At 40.5% G+C, this 13,181-nt stretch overlaps 1 protein-coding gene across 1 annotated transcript in view; it reads right to left on the bottom strand.

The window, feature by feature from the left end:
- Nucleotides 1-13,181, bottom strand: part of IL17REL (interleukin 17 receptor E like) — an 82,371-nt gene that overhangs the window by 13,815 nt on the left and 55,375 nt on the right. The gene's annotated exons all lie outside the window — the stretch shown is intronic.

Below are 13,181 nucleotides of genomic sequence, written 5' to 3' on the forward strand. Positions count from 1 at the left end.
CACATAGACATTCACATCTAGTAACAAGCCTCTATTTCCCCAGACTGCTTCAGTACCCAGCAGCTGCACCTGCAGCCTACATCCAAAATCGCAGTGTACCAGTGCATCGCCCTCTCTCATATTTCACCCAAAATGCCTATTAATCCTCACTGCCGGCTCCACTCAGCATCACAGGCACTGCCTCCCACCTATCATCAACTGTCTCAATGCCTAGTCCCACGCATAGTCCCTCACTGCAAATCCCTTATCTCCTGTCAGATCTGCCACACTCATCAGCAAAATCGTATGATTGCTTGATACAGAGCCACAGGGCTGCAGAGCCAACAGGGACCTGTGTTTGTTGCTGCTGCTGCTACGCTCTTTGTGTTTTGACCTCGAGGTCTCAGCATGGCACGGTGAAGAGAGCAACCACCACACATACACCAAAAGAAGTTTCAAGAGGTGTGCTGACTAGATAATATAACCAAAAACAAGCTTGGGAAGGTTCGTGCTAGGAATTAGGTAACACAGAAGTACTTTGGTTTCTAGGAAGAAGTGATGTTGCAAAAATACTGTAAGGTAAAATGAGGAGTCATCCAAACGAGCTCATAGGTTAGATCGTCCTTGTGCTGCTGAAAAGGAGGTGTTTTTATAAAGTTGATAAGAAAGGAAAGTGACTGACTAAGTTGTAGCTCTGCCTGCATGGGAACAACCATGAGCTACATAAACCAAATATGAGAGGTGTATGACTAAACAAACACAGGCTGTAATATTTGTTCATTATACTGTACAGGTAACACACATGCTGTCAACTAACTTGTCTTCACCTCTTCCTCATCCCCATAATCCCCATACACTCAAACATTTTACAAGTTCCACAAGACTGTGTCTCAGAAATTCAGCTTTATCACCCCTGAATCCTCATGTCTTCCACTCATTATTAAAACTAAATCACAGTTACTAGTTAGGATAGCTTGAAATATCTAAGGGTTTCCTGCAATTCAGATTTTTCAGAATTAAAATAGTTTTCTCTTTTGTTTTTATTTTTATTATTTTTGTAATAAAACCTGAACTTCCCATTAAAAAAATAAAAATATAAAAAAATAAATAAAAATTTTAAAAGACAGTGTTTTGGTCCTGATAGGTGGCAAAAATTGATCATCATCTTTCCTTTTACTCCATGGAAGGAAAGGGAGTAAAAGTAAACAAGGAAGTGGAGATATTATGCTCCTGAGAGAGCAGAAGGAAAAATTTCTATAAATAACCCTGTCATTTGGTGAGAAAATACCAGCTGCAGGAGGCAGCTCCTTACTGGAATTAGCTGCAGAAGGAAAGACAAACATAGAGCACAGATACAACACACCAAACAACTGGTTGCCTGAGGCCATCCCTTAAAAAGCCTTTGGACCACACAGTGCTGGTGTTGCCAGAAGGAAAGGTACACCAGGGTGACAGTGCGGTGACACCCACACTCCAGTCCCCAAGCCTGTGCCTGTCTATTGCTGCTCTACAAAACCACATTCACTTTAGAGAAGCCTTTTCAGAGACGCATGTGTTTCCTCACTTCGAGGGCTCTTCTGTCTGTACCACAACACCAGCACATTGTACTTAGATCTTAAGGAGCCTGTGAACTTACATAAACATGGCCTTATCCTCTATTTCTATTTCCCAGTCTCCAGAACATTTCCCACTGCGTGTATCAACACAGAAATTGTAAAGTTTCTTCTGCTGCTGAGCTGAATCTGCTTCTGCTTGAAAAAGCAGCTTACAAGACACTTAACTCCTTCCTATTTAACTCCATATAACAAATTACATCAAGGGACACAGTCCTTCATGAAAAGACCTACTACACATTTTTTTGGCTCAGGGACCAGAACAACTGATCAGAAAGCATACCCCAGATGAGTTTTTAGTTAGAAAAAAAAGCTATTTTCCCTTTCTATACTGAATTTGAAATTCATAATAAAACTTTGATCAACTCTGTCATGATTCAAAAGCTGGAAAAAAATGCTACCCTTTCCTGTTTAGCATAAATTTATCACTCATATTTCATCTAGGTCTAATCAGACTGATGTTGTCATAGGTAATTATTTTCCCAAAAATTCATTACTCAGTACATTATCCAAGAATAAGATTTTAATGCCTAGGACTGCATAACTAGTTCAGCACATATGTGAAAGTTGGAAAGTTCACCCAAAAGAGGAAGTAGCCATTTCTTATCACCTTTGATCTGCTTACACTCCTGTGGCTTACTACGTATCAGCAATAAATTCCAGTTAAGTATTTCCATAATTCAGATCAGTGTGTCATCATCCAACAGTATGGCACGAGCTAGCCTGCAAAACAGCAAACATCTACAGCAAACAGAGCATATCCAGTCTGTGATCAATCTTTCTCAACTTTCATACTTATTATGCCTCAGTAAAAGTGAAAATGCTGGTTCATTCACTCAAATACAACATGGAGAAGAGCAGTGGTAAACCATACAATTGGAAGTGCATTCAGCATGACATCCGCAGCAGCCCAGATGTCTGAGACCCCTGGAGCTCTATGGAAATGAAAATATTACACTATCTCCTGACTGCTGCAGCTTAGGAGCTGCAACTCCATGTGTTACTGGTCACTACAAAGCCTTCCACCTACCTCCTGCAGAAAGCAGTCTGCTGGAAGGAGTAGTTTCCAACATCAATGCATAGGCTAGATAATGCTACATTTAAAGCCTCTTTCTCTTCTTCCAGATGTTCCAAATATCCACGGAGTAAGGATACCATATCCTTGACCTTCTATGGAGGTTCCTTATCTTGCTCCCTTCATGGGATATTATTAAGAAAAATAAAAGCTGTAGAGGGTTTTAATATTTTTTAATTTAACTTCATTAACCTTGCAATTTGAGTAGGTGCTAGCTGGCCGAGAAGAGGATTGGTTAGTATGGCAAAAAACAGTGACTTAGACCTTCCCAACTGATCTGTGCCCTCCTTAGGTGCAGTGATTTATTTCAGTTCTACAGCAAACCAGTTAAGACCATTCAGATGAGCACAGCCTGAGCCATGGCAGTCCCTTGGGCAGCACAGAAAGATCCAAGCCTGCAAAGGCCAGAGTTTGCTCGGTGTTATCTGTGCAGATTCCAAGGGGTTTTCTCATCTGAAATAACCCATAACCAGCTGAGAAGAGGAAGTCACACTTCCTCACACACACATATCAAAGATGATTGACACTAATGGCATTTGCTGTATTGTGGTAGTTTCTTCCTTTATCACACTGTGTTGCTCTCTAGTTCTGTCAGGGGTTCCCAGCACTGGCTGACTTGGTCTTATCATGGCCGACTTACTGGACACTGTCATCCCTGTTGCTGTTACTCTTCACAGGATTCATCATTCATGATTATTGCACCAATTTTCAGAAGTGCTTGTCAAGTGGAAATTCCCAACTTTGAACCCACTTATACAGATTACAGTCTATTATATTTGCCTAGTTTCCTTATAGGAAACTGGGGACAGGCTGTGCTTTCAGAATTAGTTGGTTTACTTTCCCTGAATTACTTTCCTCTGAAAATGAAAAGAAGCTGTGTGGTAACTGGAAAGCAGCCAAGGGTAAGCAGTTTTGTAATGGATTGTGTGTCAGATCATAACCTTGGTTATTGTCATTTCTGTGCCGAGGCTCAGCTCCCCAACATAGCATGCAGCCACTGGAGCCAAGGAAGTAACTCGATTACCTGGATACAGCAATAGGCTGTTCCCTGCAGTGGCACAGCCACTGTGGCACAGGCGTTGATTATACGAATTCTCCTTCTGAAATCTCTGGCATAATTTTCATGCTCATGTTGTCTGCTTGACAGAGTACATGGAATTACCCCAAAGCATCCTCTTATGCTGAAGCTAAAAATAAAACTCTGGAGTGAGAATTTACACTTAAATGGTTATTACTGGTGATAAAGCTCTGTTAAAAATCAGTCTGTGAATTCAGCCTGAAGTTAACACAGTTTAAGGACTGGAACAATTTTCAGGGAGGCCTAGAAAAAAATAAATTAGGAAAGAGATAATGAAAGATATAAAATGATTGATTTCATCTTTTAGATTCCTGCCTGATAGTGAAGCCATTCTGAAAGACAACTCTGAATAAATTAAAATTCACTTGAGACAAGCACTGATACCATGACCCTCTTCCTACACAATGACAAATTATGTCTTTCCACATAAATGGTTGGAAGATGCAAATGACTAAAGTAAAACACACATCAAATTATGAAAGTAAAATAGAATACTGATAAGAAAAAAAATGCTGAAACTACTTCTGAGGCCAGTTTCTCACCACAAGAAGCATGTAGAGCAAAATAGACATTTTAATATCTCTGGCAAAATAAAAGAGGTAAAAAATGTGAAATCACAATACATAAAATGGTATTAAGTCTGTGGGCTTTCCCTCCCCCAGTGGAAGTTAAGAGAAGGGCTAGAGAAGGTGCGGAGGTGGAATCCAGTCTTTGCATGGCTGGATCCAAGGACGCTATGAACAGATCAGGATGTAATTCTTAGCGCAATATGGGGAGAAGTATTAATACAAACTAATACCTCTGTAATAAGGAAAACCAAGGCAGTAAAGCCAAGACACTTTCAAAGTCAGGATTCAGAATCAAGCAATTCACCATCTCTAGAAGTTACCTCTTACTGTGTGCATGTGTAGTCCCTGAAGACTTTGCTCTGCAATTCATACCTCAGTCATTACCTCATAGGAAGGGATAATTTGACAGCAGATATATCTTTTGTATTTTCTTTCAAAAGGTACCGCATTAGTCATAGGTTGCACATTCCTCTTAAGCACATTCTTCTCCTTTATGCATCATTTTAGCATCCTCCTTTTGCTCCCCTTGCAGCTAAGTGGAATTGAGATTTTTATAAGGAAAAAAAAAAAAAAGCATTTGCAAACTTGCATTCACTTCACTATTCTTGTCTTTGCAATGTGGAAGGACTTCCCGTAGGGTCTGATGTTGTTATATTAATAAGTAAAGAAAAGTTAGTAAAAAACTGAGAGTCAAAAAGCTGTGAGGTAAAAATGGCAGTACTTGCTGGTCTGACTGTGGTTTCCTGTTCAGACTGGAGGAATGTTTTAGGAACTCTGAAGCTGAAACAGCAGCATCATGAAAAGGAAACTGATGAGGGTGATGTATGGTAGATAGAAGTGGGTAAGAAATGAGTGTCTGAAGAGACATGAGAAAGAAAAGGGATCTGAAAAATTTACTTTGCTGCCTTGATGGAAAAATATTAGGGAACTGTGGATTTCAACCTTTGCAAAACTTTTATGATTCATGACCGTGTGCCTGTTTTACCTGTGAAAGCTATACATGGAGTAACTCTAGGGAAACTCAAGGAGGCACAGCTATGGATAGTGAACCAAGCCCTGCAGCCATTGTGGCAAAGCCACCCCTGCTTTTCATGAGGAAAATGATTCCCAGTAAATAATATCATGAATATAACAGATTAATCTGTAATTAGCTTTCATTTGCTTTTATAAGCCCATATTTCGTTTCCAGTGAAGCATCAGGTGAGTCCCTCCCAGAGTAATCGCTTCACCTCAGGATGAACAGCTCTCCTCTGGAATGAGCAACAGCCCAAACAGAGCCTCACCTGGGCCTGCTCCCTGTACCTCATGTGTTAATCAGCATTGCATATGTATGTGTTTGCTTTATGAAATGCATGTTAGAACAGGAAGGTAGAGCATTTCACGTACCTATTATCTATTCTCTTTTCCACATAAATGCTTTGGAGATGTTTTCCTGGCACACTGTAGGTTCTCTCAGTCTGCAAGCTGGCCCAGGCCCCAGGTTTTGCAGTCTATTTTCAGCACACTTGACAAAAATGTCGCACTCCCCCCGTGCTCGAGAGTCACTCCCACCAAAGCGGCAGCTCTGCCTTTACAGGTATCACAACACAGCCATATAGTCACACACTCTTGGGCTCTGACCAAGGGACTCCCCTTCCTTCCCATAAGTTACTGAGATGCCAGGCAAAGGCGGCTTGGAGATACATCAGTGTGGGGTGTTAGTCATAACAAGTTTGCGCTGATGTTGTCTCATCAGTCCCTGGAGGGAATTTCCAGCCTTGTTTGTTCTCCTCATTGTATCTCAAGCCCCTGCTTTGCATTCGTTATTGCATAGGTAAATGGAGTCCTTCTCCTCACTCTTGTTTTCTGTCAGACTGAGAAGGTGATTTGTACAATTCCCAAATTCTGGAGGTGGGACAGTACAAAACGTCAATAGCAGAGGTCGGATGCACATGGTATTAGCAGTCAACTGGCTTCACATCCTACTGAATAAACTACTGGATAAGGTAACTTTCAAACAATCAGACCATAACCTTCATTACTCAAGTGCACCAAGAGAGGAAAGGTCCTTGTTTCTTCTTTGTCACTTTTAAAAGGAAAGAGAGGCTGAGTTGCTGCTGAGGAGTCCCACTGGGCCTTAAAAACAGACAGAGAATGGTGTCCAGAGAGCTGTCAGATGGCCTGTCTTGAAAATCAGAGACTGATAGATGTCATTCAAGGAATGAAGAAACAAACAAATGAAAAATGAACAGCAGATAACTAGGTGTCCTGGATATTGCATGGAGAATTTTGCCATGCAGTTTCAGAAGAACCACGCAGTTGTGGAAGTACCTTTCAACACAGATTGAAATTACCCCTATCAGATTCCTAAATGCAGCAAGACTTGAGGCCCAACAGGTAGTCTGTTCTTTCATTACCAGTCATCACGGTTTGAATGCTGTGCTCGGTTTTTCACAACTAATTAAATAAATGCTAAACCTATGGAGCTATTAAGAAACACTTGATAAAAATCACAGCTGAGAAGGTGAAGGAGAATGACTAATCCAAAGTAAATAGTAATTTGCATAAATTAAGAAATAAATACAGGGAGACATATTATTCACTGTAGAGCACTTCCCTTTGGAGCACTCCATAGCTAATTGCAAGTCAGTGCAATGCCATTCCACAGTTTTTGGTTTTGGCCCCAGCTGTGCTATTAAGCAATCTATCTGAAAACAATGATGTCTTCAAACAACAAAAAAATGACAGTGAGGTAGGCAGTATGGAAAACTTATGCAGCAATTTAAGAAGAAATATTGGTATGAGTTTTGACTGTTGTAGAGGGAGCATGGGTTGGTTTCTCAGCTGCTCAACATGCTCATAAATCATCTAGGTACTGATATAAAACATTTGCCAGTGATCCTAAGGTATTCAAGCTGAATATGACAAATTACAGATGGGTTTCATAGCAGTGAGCAGCTAGTGATAAAATGGTAGGTGATATTCAATACTGATAAATAAAGTGATGTATGGGGGAAAAAAACAATCCTAACTTCACAGCTATAGAAAACATCATTGACACCATCACCACCACCACCCCGCTGTGAAACCTTACCTACATACAGAATGTATCCTGGCTTACAGCAACTCAGTAGACTTGGGAAGGGAGGAAGCTGCCATAATGACTAAACTACAAAACTTTTCTAAAGCTATCTAACTTGCAGAAAAATATTATAGTGTGTATATGATACAGTCACATACAGCCTGCTCTACATAGAAGTGATTAGGACTGGAGGCTCAGACTATTTTCCCTTGAAACCTGACTAGATAAAGAACACAGAGTTTTAACAGTGCTGTCACGGAGACATGAACGAAGTGAGACTAATAATAGACTTAAACAAAATTTATTTTACAAAAGCAATTAGAGCCCCATCAACATTGATGGATCACAGATTTGGGGTGTCAAAGGCAGTTGGTACTACAAAACTGACTTAAGAATTCCTAAGTTTTTAGAAGGGTAACTCAAAATATGCAATGACTCACCCAGTAAGGCCAGAGTTCTCAACCTCGAGGAGTTACCTTGAGCAGTGTCCTGACCCAAGAGGAGAGTCCCAACTACAGACTCAGTGCTCCAAGGACGACTGACTTGACTGATCCTCCAGTGGTGCTCCATACTTACCACAGAAATATTCATGTAAGGAGTGAACATCCTCTGGCTGGGTCTTCCCTGAAGACTGGCACAGGGGCATATTAACATGCATGGAACTGTTACAAAAAACTAATACAAGGAAAGTGTCCACAGTTGTCTTTTTCTTTCTTCTGATTTTGCTTAGTTAAATGAGTAATAACAAAACCTTTCTCTTCTGTCCAGTCTACAAGAAGCAGGGTCTGCGCAGAACATAAAGTTTCATTGTTTTGTAATATAGTTCTAAACTCTGATTTATCCATAAGAACTAAGAAGTGAGATTTCAGAGTTCTAAAAGTTCCATGTTGTCAACAGCTCAGTACTCAGTAGTACTGGTTAAAAACAGGCACGTAATTGTCAGCATTATCAGGTAGGGAACAGAGAACAGGGCAGAACAGCACTACACCACTGCATAAATTAATGAAGCACTCATATCTGAATACCGTATGCAGTTCAAGTGATTTCCATACAAAGAATAAATAAATAGACCTGAATTCTTCAAACTGAAAAAAAAATAAAAATCAGGAGGAGATAACATAGAGGTTGGTAAAGCATAAGGAGTGTGAGAAAATAAGTACAAGGAAACTGTTCATTGTTCCTTTCAACACAATACCTAGAGGACAACTAGAGCTAGGTGAATGGCATAGTGATTGGTGACAGGTTTAGAGCAGACAGATACTTCACACATCACCTGCTTAAACTGTGGAGTCACTTGAAATAGAAAATTTGAGAATTTTATGTAAGTTCGATTAAAGTCTTAGGTAAATTTGTATAAGAAAAACCCTTCCAGAGATATTAAACACATACAAGAAAAATTAATTCATCATGTTCTTAAAAATAGGGCATTGAAGTTGGGGAATATTATCTAATGGTTGTCCTGACTATCTGCAGATGTACCTGTTGAAGATAGTACAAGCTAGATGAACCTTTGATTTGACTCAGTACAAACTCTCACATGTCCTTATACAAAGTTAGGGAAGCCTGAGGTGACTGGGTAGAAGTGTGAAAAAGGTAGAGATGCAAAGAAGCTCTGTGGACAGTGTGCAATGAAATCCTGGCTAACTCATCAAGATTGATTTTGGAGTGCTCTGTAAGGAAGGATGGGATTTACAGGGGAAAGATGTAACTTTTCCTACCTCTGTCTGTGATTCTGTAAATTTCCCAGATGTTTAGTGGTGGACCTGGCAGTGCTAGGTTAACAGTTGGACTCCGTGATCTTAAAGGTATTTCCCTACCTAAATGATTCTATGATTCTATGACAATATTTTTTGCTTTCTGGCTCCTTAGCCCCAATTTCTCAGATACCAACCAACTGGGCTCCAAGAACAGGAGAGAAAATATGGTGTTGTATGGCAAAAGGGAATGTGTGCCTCTAGCTCCAGCCCCACAATCCTCCCCCGGGATGGACTTGGAGTTGACATAAAGGGAAACGGCTTGCTTCATCATGTGATACCTGCCTGAAGGAGGAGCATCTTTATCCTGGCAACCATGAAAAAGTAGCTACCATCACAAAATATCCAGTCTGCTTCCTGCCCTGACTTGTATCAATGGGGACCTAAAGTCAAGCATTTAGGAGAACTAGCAAGGACGACAGCAAAAGCATGGAAGCTCATAATGTCCTGATCCAGAACCCATCAAAATTTGCCTAGTGAAGACTTTGATTTCTGATGATGTGTACTCCCTGAGCAAAACCTGTAATTACCCGTATTCCAAAAGCTGTTCCGTATGTCTCATAGTCTAAAAACTTGTTTTCTACTTACCTGGAAATGAGTCACTGGACTTCACAGGAGAATTAAGAGCTTTTCTGCTTCTGGGAAGTTGAAACTCAGTAGTGTGCATATATTGCCAACCAAAAGATAGCACAAAAGACAAATGGAATCCATATTTCACTGGATTTTACTACTTATTACTACAGATGACTTAGAGATCAGAGGCGTACTTTCCTTGGGCGGGACAAAGTCTGTTTTCTTTGCGAAAATACTAAGTGAGCTGTGAATGATGTTGTTTCTGGCAGGCACAGTGGTTGTTGTTGTCAAGTAGTGGTTCACAGGACAGATAATACAAAAGAAAAAGTTTCTTGCAATGTTCATTCTTTGTCTCCCTTAGTCTCACACTTCACATATACATGAACACACACACACGAACACACACACACCCTTCACAAAAATTCACAACTGTCAGATTAAACATGGGATAAGAATTGTGGTTGTGAACTATATTACAATGATCATTCTTTAAGTGACCCTCCCACTTTGCTGGAGTTTTTCAGAATTCCATAAAATTGACTATTACATTTAAAAGCAGTTTCTTTACAGACCTTATGGTATAGATAACGGAATGCTGCTACCCTGCTTGCTGAGTCTTACACAAACCTATATCCAGGAAAGACTTGATGCAATGGTTCTTCATTTCTGTGAGCTGAAACCAAAATACTGGAGTATTTAATGGAGAAAGAGAATGAAACCTTTTGAGAATCTAAACCAAGTTAGCCTCTGGTGTTTGAGTCTTATAAAACGCGAGAAACATAGAAGGTGGCTTACATTCTTTAAACACAGCCTCTACTTTTCTCTTGTAATGATGGCAGCATTGCTAACATGGACTACAGGAGAGCATCCATTCAGGAATCACAGAGTCCTCTTTCATCTGAGGCAGTGACACAATGACAGCAATTTTTGTACAGCTATTTCTTACGATACCAAATGTCTCAGCAGCAAGCAAATAATGACAGCTGATAAACAGCCCTCACAAGTAGATTTACATTATCTTTTTGATCTCTTCCATGGAGCAGATCTTAGTCTGCAATATCAGCTTGTGCAGACTAGGTTGATGTATACTGTTCCAGACTGGCTGTGTCCACAGCCCCTGAAAGGAGGGAAGATATCCTGGAGCAGAAGCTGTGCCCATGCTTTGTCTCAGATGGGAAAAGTTAGTTTGCTCCAAATGCAAGCCCTGGAGTGAACTAATATGTATATAATATGGACGATCAGAACCCTGAAGTAAACTGGAACAATAAAGTTTCACCCTAGGGACTCCGGTGTATTTTTCAGACAAAGAAAATAACAGAGTATCATAGAGTTTTGTATTCCCCAGAAACTGAGGGTCATTTCACAATGCCTCTTCAGACCTAGTTTCCTGAAAGTTAGCCCTGTATCACTTTTAAGTGCCTGGTAAGAACTTTGTAGCAACTGGAACACATTCACCTCAGCATCCTGTTGGTGTTTGTCTCTCCAAACTATTGCTTTAATCAGTTCCAGCTGGCTGTGATTGACAGGGCTGCCTCCTTGCAGGCATTCCACTTCATGGGATGCAAGGAAACATAGGAGGACAAGAGAGAAAGAGATAAACCCATTAATAATTTCATTCATGCAAGAAAAGATCTCCAAATCCATTTCTGGAGTAGAGAAACACAGAAGAACAAAGCTTGCTGAACTTCAAGAATTCTGCTTACAGAAGAAAAGTCAGAAGATTGCTCACTCATCAGTGAAGAACTAACACATGCTTCATCTGTGAAGGCATAGGTTCTTGATTTGTCCCTGCCCTTTGTTGGATTTTGGGCGTGCCACAAAGGCCTAATTTTCCCCCCCCAAGGTATCCAATTCAAGAACTTGTGAGCTCATTTTCATGTGGAAGACAGATGTTGCTGCAGTGGAGCAGCTCCCAGGAATGAAAATTTGCAAACAAAATTAAAAGACAATGCAATAAGATGGCATCTGAAAGTTTTGCAGCAACAGTTGAAGGACATAAAGTCAAGCAGAAATAAAATGTTGGTTGGATTTGCCTGCAGTTTTTACTGCAGTCCTTTTACTGGGAAGTCCTGTTGCAGCACTTCGGGGAAGTGGGGATGGTGTCTGGTAAGCTGGCCAGCAATAGCCGGCTATTTGGTGAACATTCTCCTGGCAGTAGAAACAGATGAAGTCTGAGCACCTTGGAGCTTACAAATAAAGGTGATCAGAAGCACACCCTTAAAGAGCTAGAAGTGTTTCTCTAGGATGAAACTTGAGGGTCACAAAGCACCATAGAAGTCAGCTACCTGAAAACAGGCCAAAGGATTTTAGTCAGGCTAGATATTTATGACAGTTTTCTGCTCATCATTAACTCACAGAAACTTGAAGGAACATAGGAAGGATGCCTCAGCTTGAATCATAAGAAAACAACAACCCGCAGTTTCTGATGGAAGGAACGCCAGATGAGGTAACTCATTGGGCTCAGCTCAGTCTCATACCTTAAATAAACCAAAACAGAAAAAGCAGATTTGGGAAACACAGCTCAAATAGCACTACAGAACATATATCCAGAAAAAAAGGCTGAAGCTTTGTTTATATAACAAGGTAAAGACAGATACCAGACTGCTGTCTGTACTCTGGGTTGGCCAGAGCAAGTTATCCTCAATCTGGAAACCACGTTAGTGCTGTGATCAAAATGATCTATTTTGCCTTTCAGTAAATCTTATTAGATTAAGCATATTCCCACACAAATACAGTTAGGTGACTTTCAGGACTCAGATACACAGCCATTGTAGAGAGAGAAAAAAAGCTTGCGTTGTCTAGAAATATTCTGAGATATTCAGCCACTTATGGTTGTAAGGTTCATCAGTGTAACCTGGGTAGGGCACAGAAAAGAAACTGGCTAGATAAAGAACACATCAGTGGAAGAAGCAGAACATTTAAGGGATTTTATGATATTGGTATCTGCAGACATACAAAGAATCATGTCTTCCAGGGTGAGCTGGGAAAAGCCTGGTCTGAAGGCACTCAGCTGGCCAGGGTCTTGCAGATAAAGAATCAGTGGGTAGATGTACGAAAATATTCTGGATTTCACAAACAATCTGAATAGAGAGCAGAAGAGGAAGAGCCACAAGAGAGGCAGCTGACTGCCGTGGAAGTCCAACACTGCAAGAGAGGAAGAGATTCATTATCTTAAATAACTAAAGTGAGAATTCTACTTCTAAAAGTAAGGGGGAACTGACAGTAATACAAAAAATTAAAGAATCAGCTCCGTCAAGTTCCAGTACTTTTAAGGGGCAAAATGAACATAAAAAGATGTATATGGCTGTTGTGTAACTCAGTGTTTCTCCACTGTCTGAATCACACCTTTGCTGTCCTCCCCACTGTTAGGACTTCAGGACTGTTATTATTGAAGAAGAAAGAAAAAAAAAAATTACAGGCTTTTTCCACACCCTCTCTAACTCATGCTCTGCACTTAGAAGCTGAGGCGTGACTTGCCG

This window comes from Strigops habroptila, chromosome 3, assembly GCF_004027225.2.
Source record: "Strigops habroptila isolate Jane chromosome 3, bStrHab1.2.pri, whole genome shotgun sequence".
Taxonomy (NCBI): domain Eukaryota; kingdom Metazoa; phylum Chordata; class Aves; order Psittaciformes; family Psittacidae; genus Strigops; species Strigops habroptila.